General features: G+C 41.9%; 1 long non-coding RNA gene across 1 annotated transcript; it reads left to right on the forward strand.

Annotated features, from left to right (window-relative positions):
- The first annotated feature begins 1,200 nt into the window (after positions 1–1,200).
- Positions 1,201–12,878, forward strand: LOC122489255. Its single transcript, XR_006298883.1, has 2 exons — positions 1,201–9,071; positions 9,837–12,878. It is a non-coding gene; the product is annotated as an uncharacterized LOC122489255 (long non-coding RNA).
- The last annotated feature ends 4,059 nt before the right edge of the window (positions 12,879–16,937 follow it).

Here is a 16,937-nt window from a genome sequence, read left to right on the forward strand (position 1 = left end):
TTTCCATGACTGATATTTTACTTAGCATAATACTCTCTAGCTTTATCCATGTTGTCACAAATGGCAAGATATCATTTTGTTTTGTGGCTGAGTACTATTCCAATGTGTGTGTGTGTGTGTGTGTGTGTGTGTGTGGTATCTTCTTTATTCATCTATTGATGGACACTTGGATTGTTTCCATATCCTGGTTATTGCTTCCATATCCTGGCTGCAGTAAACATAGGGGTTCATGTATCTTTTCAAATTAATGCTTTTGTATTCATTGGGTAAATATCCAGTAGTGGTGTTGCTGGATCATATGGTATTTCTATTTTTAATTTTTTGAGGAACCTCCATACTGTTTCCACGGTGGCTGCACCAATTTACATTCCCTCCAATAGTACACAAGGATTTCCTTTTCTCACATCCTCCCCAACACTTGATATATTTGTCTTTTTTGATAGTAGCCATTTTGACTTGTGTAAGGTATATTTGATTGTGGTTTTGATTTGCATTTCCCTGATGATGAGTGATGTTGAGTATCTTTTCATGTGTCTGTTGGCCATCTGGATGTCTGTTTTAGAAAAATATCTATTCAGATCCTGTGCCCATTTTTTAATTGTATTGTTTGTTTGCTTAATGTTGAGTTGTATAATTTCTTTTTTTTTTAACATTTATTTATTATTGAGAGACAGAGAGAGACAGAGCATGAGCAGGGGAGGGGCCGAGAGACGGGGAGACACAGAATCTGAAGCAGGCTCCAGGCTCTGAACGGGCAGCACAGAGCCCTACACGGGGCTCAAACTCACAAGCCGATAGATCATGACCTGAGATGAAGTCAGACGCTTAACCAACTGAGCCACCCAGGTGCCCCTGTATAATTTCTTTATATATTTTAGATATTAACCCCTTATCAGATATATCATTGGCAGATATATTCTCCCATTCATTAGATTACCTTTTTGTTTTGGTGATGATTTCCTTCACTGTATAGTTCTAATAGTTTATTTTGGTATAGTTTACTTTGGTATAGTTCCAATAGTTTATTTTTGCTTTTGTATAGTATAGTTTGGTATAGTTCCAATAGTTTATTTTTGCTTTTGTTTTCCTTGCCCAAGGAGATATAACTTTTTTTAATGTTTATTTATTTTTGAGAGAGAGAGAGAGAGCAAGAGCAGGGGAGGGACAGAGAAAAAGAGGGAGACACAGAATCCAAAGCAAGTTCCAGGTTCCAAGCTGTCAGCACAGAGCTCAAACTCACAAACCCTGAAATCATGACCTGAGCCAAAGTCGGATGTTTAACTGACTGAGCCACCCAGGTGCCCCAAGGAAATACGAATATGTTGCTAAGGGCAATGTCCAAGAGATTACTGTCTATGTTTTATTTAAGGAGTTTTATGGATGCAGATCTCACATTTAGGTCTTTAATCCATTTTTAATTTATTTTTGTGTATGATGTATTAAAATGGTCTGGTTTCATTCTTTTGGGTGTAGCTGCCCGATTTTCCAAACATCATTTATTGAAAAGACTGTCTTTTCCCCATTGTATAATTCAGGCCTCCTTTGTTATAGATTAATTGATATAGATGTGGGTTTATTTCTGGGATCTCTACTCAATTCCATTGATCTGTGTGTCTGCTTTTGTGCCAGTACCATATTGTTTTCATTAATATAGGTTGGTAGGATATCATACAATCTAGAATTGTGATACCTCCAGCTTTGTTCTTTTTTCTCAAGATTGCTTTGGTTGTTTTGTGGTTCCACACAAATTTTAGGATTATTTGTTCTAGTTATGTGAAAAAATACTACTGGTATTTTGATAGGGATTGCAATGAACCTATAGGTTGCTTTGGGTAGTATGGATATTTGAACATTATTAATTCTTCCAGTCTATGAGCATGGTATACCTTTCCATTTGTTTGCGTCATCTTCCTCAGCATGTGTTTTGTGGCAGTTTTTAATTTAATATATTGTGTGTGACTTTCCATTTAATTAAATATTCTACTGAGGCATCATTTTAAGTGGCTACATGGTGTTTTTTTTTTAAAAATTTTTTAACGTTTTATTTATTTTTGAGACAGAGAGAGACAAAGCACGAATGGGGGAGGGTCAGAGAGAGGGAGACACAGAATCTGAAACAGGCTCCAGGCTCTGAGCTGTCAGCACAGAGCCCGACGCGGGGCTCAAACTCACGGACCGCAAGATCATGACCTGAGCCGAAGTCGGCAGCTTAACCGACTGAGCCACCCAGGCGCCCCGGCTGCATGGTGTTTTAACCATAGATGTATTTAATCAAATTTTAAATTTTTTTGAACTTTTTTTTTGTTATTATAATAAGAGCCCATGATGAGCATGTGTTGTTTATAATAGCAAATGAAACAAAACCCAACAAGCAAGAAAATATTTTGTAACCTCCAAGTTTATTTCCTTAGGATCCTTCAGAATATTTTCTTAATTCTTAGGAATAATTCTGAAAACAAGTGCTTGAACAATTTTAAAACTTTTAATGGAAATGCCGAGAGAATATTCTTTTTGCATTCAGGGTCTATATTTCCAGAACATAATGGACTTAATGATGATCTGATATTTTTCCATTATGTAAACAATCCATTAATTTAGTACACAGAGTGAACTATGTTACTCTTCTTGAGTTGTCCATTAAGCAGCTGCAGCTTTGGAGTTGCCAGGAATTCACCCAACCGGCAAAACCTTGGGATACTTTATTGGGCTCATGGTACCTACTTATAGCACTGGGGGAGGTGATGCGTGTCCTTCAGCTCAAAGAAATGAACTCAAATAAATTTGTATAAGTTTAAATGCCAAATGAAGGTTTTTATAGGTTAAAACATACCCTGAAACTTTACCCTGTAGCCCACTTCTATCTCTGTAACATTCAGGTTCTAAGACATATGACTGAGGAATTACCAAGAAAGATTAGAAGCAGGAATAATTCTAGTCCAGCAATGTGGGGATACTTGAACTTGGAGGTCACATCTGAAGATCTTACACCCTTCTGGGCTTGGGCATCTTGAGACATACAGCATTCACCATCAGCCCTGGAAAAGTTTCCAGAAAGTTCTGGATGCTTTCAATATTGGCACCAAGGAGACTGCTTAAATCTTCTATATGTCCTTGCAAGTGTCCTGCAACTATTGATAAAATGAATACAAAGATCATATGTAATGTGCATGTCAAATAGTGAGGATATTCAGGAGTCAACTCTTAATATACCACTAACACAAAAGGAGATTCTGTTTATTATTTAAGACCAATGAAAATGCCAGTTTTGGCTAAATATTGGAGAGCTGTAAAGATTCCTCTAGGGGGACAAAATAATAACAACAACAACAATAACAACAACAACAACAATAGTGGTCAAGGCAAACTTGACCTCAAACCTCTCCTTGACTAAAAATATTTCCTGTTCCCTCATTGGTTTGGATTTTATTCTAAGACTTTCTTTCTGGAATCATTTGGTACTATATCTGTGACTTTGCTTTTTCCCTTAGAGAAAATGGTGTAATGTAATTGGAGACTTAAAAAATATTTTCTCACAAAAATACTAAGTGCATAAATTAAAAACAAAACCCTAACTCATTGTTTGAGTCTCCTCAACTCCAGCCATACCTGAGTAAGACCTATATATGGATTCTACAGAAAAGGAATTAACTGGTAATTAGCTGGTAATAGTTCTTTCTTCTGTGCAGAATCCAACTGTAAAAGGTAGTTAAATATCACCTGCACACTGGGGGCCTTATCAGTACTTTGAAATTAATCATACTTCCTATGTTAGCTTAGAAGGTGGGGAAGTAGTCGCATATTTACCTTGGTCTGCTGTGGGTGCTAGTTGTGAGTTCTATTGTATCCCTCATTATATTACTTACAAGTCATTTATAATGGGCTGAGTTCATACTCTAGCTACAAATTACAGAGAAGCACTTAAAGTCACGCTGGAATAGCTTTTAAGGAATAGCATTTTTTAAGGCTAAAAAAAGCTTCTTGTACCATCCATGGTACCTTCTATAAATGCCCTTTGATAAGTTTGTGGTTTTAAGAAATGAACTTTTTGCCTTAAGGTGGAAATAAAATCATGGATTTAGTTTAAAGTAGGACACTTTCCTGGTTTCTGTAGATTTAGCTAGGCCCAAGGGAATATAATTCCTGGAATCATATTTTAAGTCTCAATATTATACATCGAATTATAAATATTGATGTTGCTTTTTAAACAGGTTTTTCCATCAACAGCATGACTCTTAAAAAAGTGCCTACTCCCCCACTATGATTTTTATTGCTCAAATGTATCACGTGTTGGAATACACCTTTAAATCTATAAGGAAAGCTAATGATGATAAAACAGACATAAATTTACTTTCACAAAAGAGCTCTATTCCATAAAGTGAGGTATGACTCAGCTGCTGTGAAACCTATCAACTTATAATGTAGATTAAGTGATTATATTTAGTATTTAGCAATATCTTTGACTGTATTCAGTACTTTTAAATTTATTACTGCTGTTGTTTATGGCATATATGTGTATGTGTGTATGTATAATTCTTCTTAACATTGGAAATAATAATTTTTAAAGAAAACATGATTCTTCTATATTCCACAAGAGTGTTTGTAAGTCATGCATCCAACACTTACTATATGCCAAGTCCTTACAAAGAATTTTTGATTAGAGATGATAGTAACTGTGAAAAGTCTTCTCTGTGCCCTTTTCAAGGGCAATTAAGCATCCAACTTTCAAATGGCACTGAGAGCCACTTGAGTTATTTAAGGATGCTTCTATTTTTAAAGTCGTCTTTACTAACAGTCTTCGTGATACATGGAAATGCTTAATATAGGCTTCCCAAATTGTTGACGACGCCCTCTTATTAGTTTGGCTGCCGGTGCATGCACGCCTGTGTGCCCATGCACGTGTTGTCTGTCTTTCCTTCAGCGCCTTCATTTTCCTGCAAATTCCCACTGAGTGGCTGGACTCTGAGAAATTCCATGCCTTTGATATACCCAGTGGTGTCAGAAACTACCTCTTTGTGACAGTTGTGCCTTATGTAAGGATTTTCCTTATAGGTTCTCTCCTTAAGAGATGCTGGTGTTTGACTCTGTTAAACTAGGACTTCCAGGAAATGTTTGGGTAATTGAAGGAAGATGGAACTTATAATGGAGTCAGGGTAACTGGCTTCCTGGAATACACGTCTTGTACACACACATCTCTCCCCTGAGTACACATATGTCTTGCTTGCAGCACATTCACATAGAAGCTGCTCGTCTTCCCATGCGATACCGCACAGGCATGAGAGATGGGTGGACATCCCGCCTACTGTTCTTCGCAAGGAAAAGGAAAAGCAGTAAACTAGAGGCAGTTTTTCCACCCTCAAGCAAAAGCCCTTTTCTCCTTTCAAATGGAAGAAATGCCATCTTTGTCATTAATTCACAGATCTTTATTGAGGGAGGGTGCCAGAATGGGGTTAGGCCTTGGGGGAAACAAAATGGAAGAAAAACAACCTCTGACATCACTTGAGTTTCTAGTTTAGGGAAGGAGATAGACAATCCACAGATAACCCTGGGGGACACTCCCCAAAAGGGGTGAAGAGGTGGAATTAGAGAACAGAGATGTGTCTGCTTGACTAGGGGGTCAGAGAATCAGGGAGTGTTTCTGGAGGGAGTCAACAACACCTGAGTCTTACCCAATGAGCTGGCCTTACAGAAAGGGAACTTGTAGACCCAGCATGCAGCCTGGGCAAAGAAATGGACAGGAAACTGAGAGCATGTCCACTCTCAGGGGATGAGAGCCTTCAGGGTCTTGGAGGGTGGGAGGCTAGGAATGGTAAGAAATGAACGAGGCAGAGGCTAGAGATCAGGGATTTGGAATTGATCCTGGTGTAGTGGGAAGCCTTCATCAGTTTTCACCAAGGCTGTGAGGCAATACAGTTTGCACTGGAATTTAAAGGATTGGCACTGGGCAAGACTAAATGGTGGGACATTGGTTAGGGGAGACATGCAATAGAAGGCCACAGAGGTGGAAAGGCCCAGCTGAGGTCGTGGGCCAGGGGGATCAATGGAAGAGCAAGCACACTGAGAGCTAGTGAGGAGGTTGGATGGGTGAACTCAGAGCTGACTGGGCAAGACTGGTTCACTGTGCTCTCTGCTTGTGCAGAACAGTGGTCCCCTCCGACCCTCAGGGGGTCTGTTCTAAGACCCCAGCTAGTGCCTGAAACTGCAGATATTATCGAACCCTATACATACTATGTTTTTTTTTCTTGTACATACATACCTATGATCGAGTTTAATGTATCAATTAGGTAAGAGATTAACAGTGATAGTAATAGAATAGAACAATTACAACAATATAGCGTAATGAACGTTATGTGAATGTGGTCTCTCTCTCTCCCTCAAAATATCTTACTGTGCCATACTCACCCTTCTTGTGATGATATGAGGTGATAAAATGCCTACATGAGGAGGGGAAATGAGGAAATTAATGTCGACTTTGTGACGTAGTGTCAGGCTACTACTGACCGCCGACATATTGGAATGATCTGAGGATCATCTGCTTCAGGACAGAAAAAGAAAATATGGATGAAGGGGCACTGCTCTACTGGTGGCTCCCCCAAGTCAGCGAGCCCTCTCTCCCTCTCTCAGCACCACAGGTCAGGCCTCACCACTTTCCTTCTCTCTTGTCCCTTCTTTTTCTTCTCTTTCTCATCTCCCGGAGTACAGCCAAGTTATTCTCTCAGAGTGGCTTCCAATCTAGAAACTTCAGATTATGCTTACCTTCTCCCCCTCTCTCAACCCCCTCCCTCCCAGTCACCAAACTGTATTGATGCTACTGAGGATTTCCCAATCTGGTTCCATTCAAGTCACCACTGCTGCTACTGAGTCAGGCTTTTCTTTACTTCTTCATTCCTCCTTCTTCCTGCCATCTGCCATTGAAATCCTTGTCAGCACTGATTAGCATGAAGAACAATTAGAGGTGTGAGAAAATAAAACTCATCCCACCTAGCCAATTTTCAATTTTGCAGACATTTAAGCAAAGAATTAATGACATTTGGGGAGGTTTTTGTTTGTTTGTTTGTTTTTGGGTTTTTTGTAACAATTTTTTTTAATGTTTATATTTGAGAAAGAGAGTGTGAGCAGGGGGGGAGGGGTGGAAGGAAGGGGGACAGAGGATCTGAAGTGGGCTCTGCGCTGACAGCAAAGAGACTGACTCGGGGCTCAAACTCACCAACCGTGAGATCATGACCTGAACCCAAGTCGGACACTCAACCGACTGAGCGACCCAGGTGACCCTTTTTTAAATAACAATTTAATCTGCCTTTTCAGTTCTACAAACGTTTGATTGAATAAAGGAATTAGGACAATTTTTTTCTAAAACACAATGAATTATATAAATAGTAGGCCTTATTCTAAAATTATTAACGAAGAAACTACTGTCCCTTCCTGTCTCCTTTTCACCAAGAAAAGCTAACCTATTTCAATGAGGAACAAAACATTTTTAAAAATGCACCCCTCTTGTATAGGAAAGTGATGAAACATTCTGGAAACAAAAAAAGGGGGGAGTTGCAAGGGATTACTCTTGATTATAGCAAATAGCTAATTCAAATATTCTACATCATTTTATTTATTCTAAAATATAATGATTAAAGTGAGAAACAATCCCCTAAGCACAATGTGGCTGACAGTGCTCTTCCACTGTTTTTGTGTAGATAGGACAAGGTCCTTAGACATTCTTGCCAAATAGTGTCCTGTTCAGAGCAGTCACTAATACCAGATCTTGTTAATAAGCACTAATCTCTTTTTAATAGAATGCGTTTGATGCCAGATTAGTAAAATAAACTCTCATCTCTCATGATGACGCTTTGTTCCTGAGAACTTTCTCTACTTATCTTGAGGACATTATGTTTGGAGATTTTTATGCTTCAGAATACATCTAGAAGACTTCTGCCTTGAATGGAAAAGGCTTTCTATATTGCTGAGACAGATGTGTTTCTGGAATGGGAAGGCACCAACTAAGCTATAGAAGCCATTCATAAGCGAAGAATAAGAATGCCTATTCCTTCTTCTTAGAGTTCAGTTTAAAGACAGAAAAAAAGGAAGTCCTGACACAAATATGATTATGAAAATGGTGATTTTAGAAGACCAAAACTGGTGAATTGCCCACATTTGTAAGAATATAGCAGTAATTTTAAAAACAAATGAAGGACTGCTATAGGTATAGGATACGGTATTATTGAAATCTGGCAAATTTCCATCAGTGAAGTGCTTGAGAACTTCCATGACTATGTGAAGCTCCCAGGGTAACCTGGTCCAGAATTTGGGGGAATGGGAATGGGGTTCTTAGCAACCTGGGAGATGGCCTACCTTGATCCAAGGAGACCCCTCTTTTAGATGAAAGCATGTCTCTGCACAATGACCCCTGGCCCTAGACATGGTATCAGGAATCCACAGGAGAGTGGAATCTGTGCTGTGATGGCAGGAGACACAAAGCACCTGACAAGTGAGAAGTTTGGGTTCTAGCACCATCGCTTCCACTTTTGGCTCTCTATCACATACAGCAAATATCTGAATGTCTTTCACTCTGACTTTTCTCATCTCTCCACATGGGGACAATAAGTGTTCTTATGTATCACTGAAGACTTGACAAGGAAGAGTCAAGGGAAAAGATGGAAATGAGAGAACCTTGCAACGGGACTCTATAAAGATGAGGTCTTGTAGTATGCTTTGGTGTGTGCCTGAGGAGCTCCCAGAAGGCCAGGGAGTCTGTGAAAGGAAAACCAGATGGGAAGGTGAGTCACTTCCGGATTTAGCTTTATCTCTATTATTGGCATTTTATATAGTGAACATGTATTAGTAGATTACTTGTAAAATTTTAAAACCTTAGGGAGTACAGAAATGGGACTATGGCATTTTATTAAAGAAATATATTATCTGCTTTAGAAATTTAATGTAAAAGAAGTAATTCATTTGTTTTTCTCTTTGAAGATAGGTCCGTGGTCCTCCATCATTCTGAAATCCCAAAACCTTTAAAAACAGAGTTTTAACAGAAGTTATCAGCAAACTTATTAGATGATAAAAACATAACCTTAACTAAGGTTAGTCCTTATTCATTTTCTTTTCTTATGTTTATTTATTGAGTGGGGGGGGCATGTGCACATTCATGGGGGAGGAGCAAGAAGAGAGGAAGAGAGAATCCCAAGCAGGCTTCATGCTGGCAGTGCAGAGCCTTGATGTGAGGCTCGATCTCACAAACCATGGGATTATGACATGAGCCAAAATAAAAAGTCAGACACTTATCTGACTGAGCCACCCAGGCATCCCTTTTTCTTATATTTTTGGTAAATGTGCATACTGAGAACATGCTACATCACACATAATACATGAGCTGTTTTCACTTGTGAAAATGCAAAAAAAATCTGGTATATTCTGACCCTGAAATTTTCATATAAGGAACGGTGTACCTGAATATGTGTACTAAATTCATGAATAAAGCAAATACTCTAGTAGCTCTCTTTCTGGAGATTTAGTCAGGATAAATCCAGGGGCTTCAGGTCTGGTAACTTTCCTGAGAGCATAATTCAGTACAACAAACATTTACTGAGTTGGTACTTTGAGGGGAAAATCAAGATTAACAGGTGATTGTTGTATAATGCAAGGAATTTGCATTATAGTGGGGAATGCACTTCCACTTAAATTTAATATAAATTGCATTGGGATCAATGTTGTAAGAGGACTATAATCAGAAGGGAAAGATGGGTGAGAGCCCAGAACTCCTGAGGGTGGTGGAAGGGTCTAGACTGGGGGACAGTGAGAAAGAAGACCGGTTAACACTTTGATAACTTAATTCCTTTTTTCTTTAGGAGTAACCATTTGTGTTGTTGGCTTTCTTTCTGCAAGATCTAAGAGGCCCGGTGGAATCAATATTCCCAAAACGCTTCCCAGGGTTATGAGACCCGCTGAAAGTGTAAGCACTGGGAAATGCTGACCCAGTTATTCAAAATTATGGTGAGCAAGAGTCAAGAGTCTTCCCAACCAGAGGTCTCGCTGTTGCAAAGGGGCCCTCTCACCCAGGTTTCAGGAATTACAGTTGTCCCTGAAAAGGTAACTGCTAAAGCATTACGTTGATATCAAAACACATGGGTTGTAAAGCCACCGAAACCATAGTAGATGGTGAAGAAAGAAACTGACGATTAAAACATGATGAAAACCAGTTTTTCCACTAAATCCTAAACATGGCAGACCAAGCTCTGAGAGTGAGCAAATGGGAGACTTAGGGATTTTTTCCCCCAAAGCCTCATTTGTGGCAAGGGTGTCTTATGACTTTGGTGCCATTTGTTCCTTTGAAATTGCTTCCTTTGTTTCCATTTTTTTTAAGTTTATTTATTTATTTTGAGAGAGAGAAAGCACGAGCTGGGGGGCAGGGAGGAGCAGAGGGAGGGAGAATCCCAAGCAGGCTCCTCAGGGTCAGCGCAGATCCCAATGTGGGGGCCTGAACTCACAAAACATCATGGCCTGAGCTGAAATCAAGAGTTGGCCACTCAACCGGCGGAGCCACCCAGGTGCCCCTCTTGATTTCCATTTTTATGATTAGCAGCCTACATAGTTCCATAACGTGGATATACCATATCCAGAAGGATGGTGCCAGGAATTCTGCAGGTGGAAGCAATCCCAGGTGATGTAAAGAAGTTGTGGTGTCCTTTAATGGAAGAGAATGTGAAGGTAGGTACCTACGTGCCCAGCATTCCACCCAACACAGGAGAGCAGCTGCAGAATCGACAAGTGGGAAGCGCCATCTTCGGGACCTGTGACAACTTCTGTGTACACGTGGCAGATACCGGCTCTGGCAGCCTAACTGGAAAGCCCAGACTAGCGTTACAGCCGAGAAAACTGCCCCAGGACTAACAGCAGGACAGAACCTACACCCGCCAAAACCTCAGCGTCTCGGAGCCCCATGTTGCGAGAGTTCTATGGAAAAGGACTCGACACTCTCATAATTCCACTCAGAGGGAGCTGTTGGTCGTGGCTCTGGGGACGCTAATGGCTGTTGTCATGGTCATCATTTTACTGTCGTGGCGGGTGCCAAACCAAAACAGAAAATGGAGAAGAGAACGTCTATGAAAACCTTTGAAACACACAAAACTTGTTGACTTAGTTGGAGTTGTATTCCTTCTAGCCGTATGCCTTCTTCTGGGCTGTCAAACTCGTAAGATTTGTGGGTGGCAGGATGATGTCATCTGTATTCAACAGCTTGTAGTAATTTCCACTCCCAGCCCCGCTCAAAGGTTGAGATTATTGCGGTAAATGGGATCTGAGCTTACAGATGAAAGCCTCACTTTTCTTTTCCATTGAGATCACAATACTGTCCCCTCTAGCAGGATGACAATTGTGCTGTCACCCACATTACATCATACTATCTCCCTCGAAATGGCCTCATCTAAGTGTGTGAGTGCAGCTGTGAAAACAAAACATATTTTACCGTGAGCTTTGTAAATCCTCAAGGCACATATTAATGAGTTTGCCTTTTAAAAGTAATATGAAAAAATGTAACATAAGAGGTGTGGCCGCTGTGAGTGAGTCAGGAGCAGGATTCAGGAGGTCAGAAGGCTGTGAGAGATCAGGGCTGGGTACGGTGGCTGGGCCTGGCTGCTGGGCTCCTCTCGTGGTCCTACCTGGCGCATGGAGGTGGCGTTCCACTGCTCCTGGGTAGCCCAGGGAGAAAACTCCTTCCTGCCATGCCAAGTCATGCATAGACCACAGGATGGGGGGCCGCTTATATAACCAAGTTATCACCAGGTGATGATATCAAAGGGTGATCAAGTGATTGTATCATCTTCTGAACACAACACTGACCATACTGCTCTTGAGATCGGAAAGGCTGAGGACCTGCTCCAACTTCGGGTCCCAAATCTGGAGAAGCATCAACAAACAAATAGAACAAATGTACCAGAATCAGATATCGTCACCTGGCAGGGCAAAGCAAAAGAAAGTTCCTGATGTTGGGAATTAGCTTCAGCTGACAAGATGTGATGTTGATAGACAAAACTAAACGTGGATCAAAAGATCAACCAAAGGAAGGCTTGCCTCCTTGATTCCACAGCTGGCAAAAGCCATCAAACTCACAGAAATGCGTACTTCATGGTTACCCCCATGATGTCACCCATGCTTTCTGTGCAAAGCGCCCCTTCCAAGAAGCTGGGGACATACCTGCCCAGTCACAAATGGGGTGGGGTGTGAGGTGTGCGAGGCTGCATGGTGTCATGCTTCCCAGAGGGCTAGCTCTGTGGCTGGAGCTCTCCTAGAAACTTTGCTCAGTCTCTTGCTCTTTGGTCTAGTCTTTTGCTGTGTTAAAATGTGCAGAGAGAAAAATAAGAAAAGGAAGGCCACCATAATGTCAGACAAGGGGCGCCTCCTTCAAAGAGCTGTGTATGGACAATCAGAATCTGTCTGGTCAGCTGTCACCTGTTCCCAGGATGCATCTCTATCCAAAATGGAAGGATATGCTGAGGCTCATTCTCATCAAGGGAAGGGAAGACTTGCATGGTGTTTCACTTTGCTGGGGCTGTGTAACAAAGCACCACAGACTGTGTGGCTTAAACAACAGAAATTTATCTTCTGACTGTTCTGGAATCTAGAAATCCAAGATCAAGGTGTCAGCAGGATTAGTTTCTTCTGAGGCTTCCCCCCCCCTCCTTGGTTTGTAGATGGCTGGGTCCTCACGTGGTCTTTCCTCTGTGCGTGTCTGGGTCTTAATCGCCTCTTCTTTTAAGGACACCCATCCTATTAGATTAGGGTCCACCCCATATGACCTCATTTAACTAATTGCCTCAGTAAAGTTCTCATTAACTTAAATACAGTCACATTTTGAGGTCCTGGGGGTTAGGACTTGAACATAGGAATTTGGGGAACACACAATTCAGCCCATACACAACAGAGACCTCACACGTCGGAGTCTCTGTCTTCCACCAGCTAAACTCAGGCATGTTTACCGGCCTGACTAGACAGGATCGCAGTGGTGAAACTAGGGAGGATCACTCAAGAACCTCGGAGACCAGACCGTTTGGATTTGGCTCTGTCACTAGTCCCTTTTCGCATTTAAAAACAGCTCGTAATGTGTTCTACGAGGGACAAAGTTTAAAGCCGCTGTGGAATTTTTTTTTTCCCTAGGGAAAGAGTGGATTTCTTCCTTCACTGCTTCCAAAAGAAGTTTCCAGGGTGTAGGGCATTTCTTAAAATCCATATGAGGTCCTCATTATTGTGTCTGTTTTGCAGACAAAACACTTTGCCAGGAAGTCTTTGGCAGAGGCAGCCCTGTAACTCAGAAATTCCAGACTCCTCAAGCCTCAGTGACACAGATGTAAGCGGTTACCAGTGCGGACCCGCGCTGCCTGACTGCACGTAGCAACACAATGCACCTAAGGGCCTGGGCTTCTTCCTGTGATAGAAAAGGGAGGCTACCTCCACGTGTGTAGGGACTTGGCTGGAACAACAGGAGTAGGACCACTATGTTTTGAAAAATGCAAAGAGATTTTTTAATGGAGCAGAAAAGCTAGTTACATCACTGGGGTTTGCCCATCATTAAATTCATTTGGTTTATTTTATATTATGTCTGACCTGCATGTGTGAGGCTGTAAATTCTTCTATGTTTGGTAAAACACTGAGCAAGAAGGCACAACTGACTAAATACTACATATTCAAGACCTATCTTTTCTTTTCTTTTTTTTTAGAGAGAGAGAGAATGTATGGGGGGGACGGGCAGAGGGAGAAAGTCTGGGTTTTTTTTTTTTTTAATTTTTTTTCAACATTTATTTATTTTTGGGACAGAGAGAGACAGAGCATGAGCGGGGGAGGGGCAGAGAGAGAGGGAGACACAGAATCGGAAACAGGCTCCAGGCTCTGAGCCATCAGCCCAGAGCCTGACGCGGGGCTCGAACTCACGGACCGTGAGATCGTGACCTGGCTGAAGTCGGTCGCTTAACCGACTGCGCCACCCAGGCGCCCCTGGGTTTTTTTTTAATGTTTATTTATTTTTGAGACAGAGAGTGGCAGAGAAGGGGCAGAGAGAGAGAGAGAGTGACAGAGAAACCAAAGTGGGCTCAGCACTGACAGCAGAGAGCCCAATGTGGGTCTTGAACTCATGAACCATGAGATCACATGACATGAGCCAAAGTCAGACACTTAACTGGGTGAGCCACCCGCCCTGAAAGAGAGAGAGAGAGAGAGAGAGAGGGAGGGAGAGTCTTAAGCAGACTCCACACTCAGCATGGGGCCCAGTGCAGGACTCGACCCCATGACCCTGAGATCATGACCTGATCTGAAATCAAGAGCCAGACGCTCAACTGAACCATCCAGACACCCCTCAAGACCTCATTTTTAATGTTGGTCAAAAGGTACACACGTTCACAATTCTCCCATTATTTCTAAGTATGATGACTGAAGACCTGATTTTGTTGCTTTAATGCAATCAATCGTTAAAGTGTTTTAAACTATGGTTTTCTTTACATGGGTTTTTTGTTTTGTTTTGTTTTGTTTTTTTTAAAGAGGGAAAAATAGAAGGTAATGACATATATAGAAAAAAACGGATTTGGATCAAAACTCCTTTAAAACTTTTTTTTTTAACATTTATTCATTTTTCAGAGTGAGAGAGACAGAGCATGAGTTGGGGAGGGGCAGAGAGAGAGGGAGACACAGAATCCGAAGCAGGCTCCAGGCTCTGAGCTGTCAGCACAGAGCCTGACTCAGGGCTGGAACTCACAAACTGCGAGTTCATGACCTGAACCGAAGTGGGATGCTTAACTGACTGAGCCACCCAGGCGCCCCTGGACCAAACCTCCTTAAAGAGAAATTTTTATTTCTACGGAAACACAATTTTAAACACAATTTAAAAAGACAAGTAGGTGAAAATATATGGTGTAAGTTTTTTGGAAAACATTTCTCAAAGTTTCCATAAGGGTCTCTGTTTATAAACAACTTTAAAATTAATTTTGTTGCCTTAGGGGCCAGAAATTTAGATTCAAACAAGGGACATCTGGAGATGCTTAGTAAGTGAAATAGATATTCTGAATGAGGCATCGTTCTGTGGAAGTTAAGAGGAATACACTGATGCTTTAAAAAAATTTTATGTTTATTTATTTTTGAAGGAGAGAGAGAGTATGAGTGGAGGAGGGGCAGAGAGAGAGGGAGACACAGAATGTGAAACAGGCTCCAGGCTTTGAGCGGTCACCACAGAGCCCAATGTGGGGCTGGAACTCACAAACCACGAGATCATGACCTGAGCCAAAGTTGGACGCTTAACCGGCTGAGCCACCCAGGTGCCCCAGTACACCGATGCTTTTTTAGATGCTTAAATATACCAGCACTAAGTTTTGGGTTTTTTTGTTTTTTTTTTTTTACAGATGAATGCTAATTCACCCTGAGTTGATGTACATAAAATTAGTGTTACATTTCTATATTAGCTGTTTATAAAATAAAATATGATAGGGGCTGAGGAGTCTTCCATTGGAAAGCGAAGGCAGTAGCTTTCACTAGAACTTCTCAACTCAAAGCAAACAAACTCATGAATAGGCTCCCTTTAATCATGAAGGCAGTGTCTAACTTACAGTCTATTTAATCTACAATGCAAAAAGGGAATGCAAGTTCTAATTTTTCAAGTTTAGAATGTGCAATTTTGGAAAGGCCGTGTTGTTTAAAAGCAAAGGAAGAGGAAGAAAATCCTGCTGTAATCACTGTGCCTAAGATAATTATGCTCTCATTAAAAAAAAAAAAAGTTCTGAGACTGCTATAGACTGAATGAATATTCATATCCAACCCCCCACCCCCACCCCAGGTTTCATTTGTTGAAATCCTAACCCCACGATGTGATGGTGTTGGGAGGTGGGGACCTTTGGGAGGTGATGAGGTCATGGTGGAGCCCTTGTGAATCGCATCAGTGCCCTCATAAAAGAGACCCCAGAGAGCACCCTCGCCCATTCTGCCACGTGAGGACACAGACGGAGGATGGCCGCCTCCCAACCCGGAAGTGGGGCCTCCTCACCAGGCACTGAATATGCCTCCCCTTGACCTTGGACTTCCCAGCCTCCAGAACTGTGAGAAATAAACATCTGTTGGTTATAAGCCTCCCAGTGTGTGGTTTTCTGTCAGAGCAGCAGACTAAGGTGGGCACTTTTGGGTAAGGAGGCTTGGCTTTTGGACACATTTTATTTCTGAACACTCTTCACCCACCAATTCCTAAATAAATAGCCGAAGAAATATAAAACTGGGGAAAGCATCCGTTTACACAGAAAGCTAAGGAAACAAATCATCAAAATGGTAGAAGTAAACTTGTCTCCAAATGCCTGGCATAGCTCCTGGGAAGTAAGAGGGTAAAGTCCTGGCCCCTGTGGAGTCTCTGGGCTGGGAGGGCTGAGTGCTAGAGAAAGGGGTGGGCTGTGAGACTAATCTGGAAAGCGCCCGGGGGAAGTCTGGCTGGGTGTGCACACTGCTGGGATCCCCTGCCAACAGTGGCCTTGCAGGATGCAGAGATCCAGGCTGCTGTGATTAGGGAAGAACTGTGGCTCGAGGCTCAGGAGAGGATGTCTCCCGAAGCGTAAAGGTGATTGTAATTGTGGCAAGCGGCCCGGTGAACCTGGGACCCTTTCCCCAAACAAGAGGCTGCTGGGAGCGGTAGGAGCCGCAGCCCAGGATGGTGGCAGGTCTTTGTGGACACAGTAACAGCTGTAGAGAGAGATGGGGCTCAAGAGGCAGGTATTCAGATGCCAGAGAGGAGGCTTCGCTGGAACCCTGGTGCCCAGCAGAGTGGCTTCCCTGTAGATAGAGGAGAAATTAGAGACCAAACTCTCTCATTGGCATAGCCGGTGGCTCTGATGCTCTGTCTGCTCCCTTCAGGCTGGACCACTGATTATCAACAATCAGTAAGCAAGAATAAAACTAATATGCTGTCTATGAAAAGATTCTTTATTATGAAA

Source organism: Prionailurus bengalensis, chromosome B2, assembly GCF_016509475.1.
Source record: "Prionailurus bengalensis isolate Pbe53 chromosome B2, Fcat_Pben_1.1_paternal_pri, whole genome shotgun sequence".
In the NCBI taxonomy this organism is placed as follows: Eukaryota; Metazoa; Chordata; class Mammalia; order Carnivora; family Felidae; genus Prionailurus; species Prionailurus bengalensis.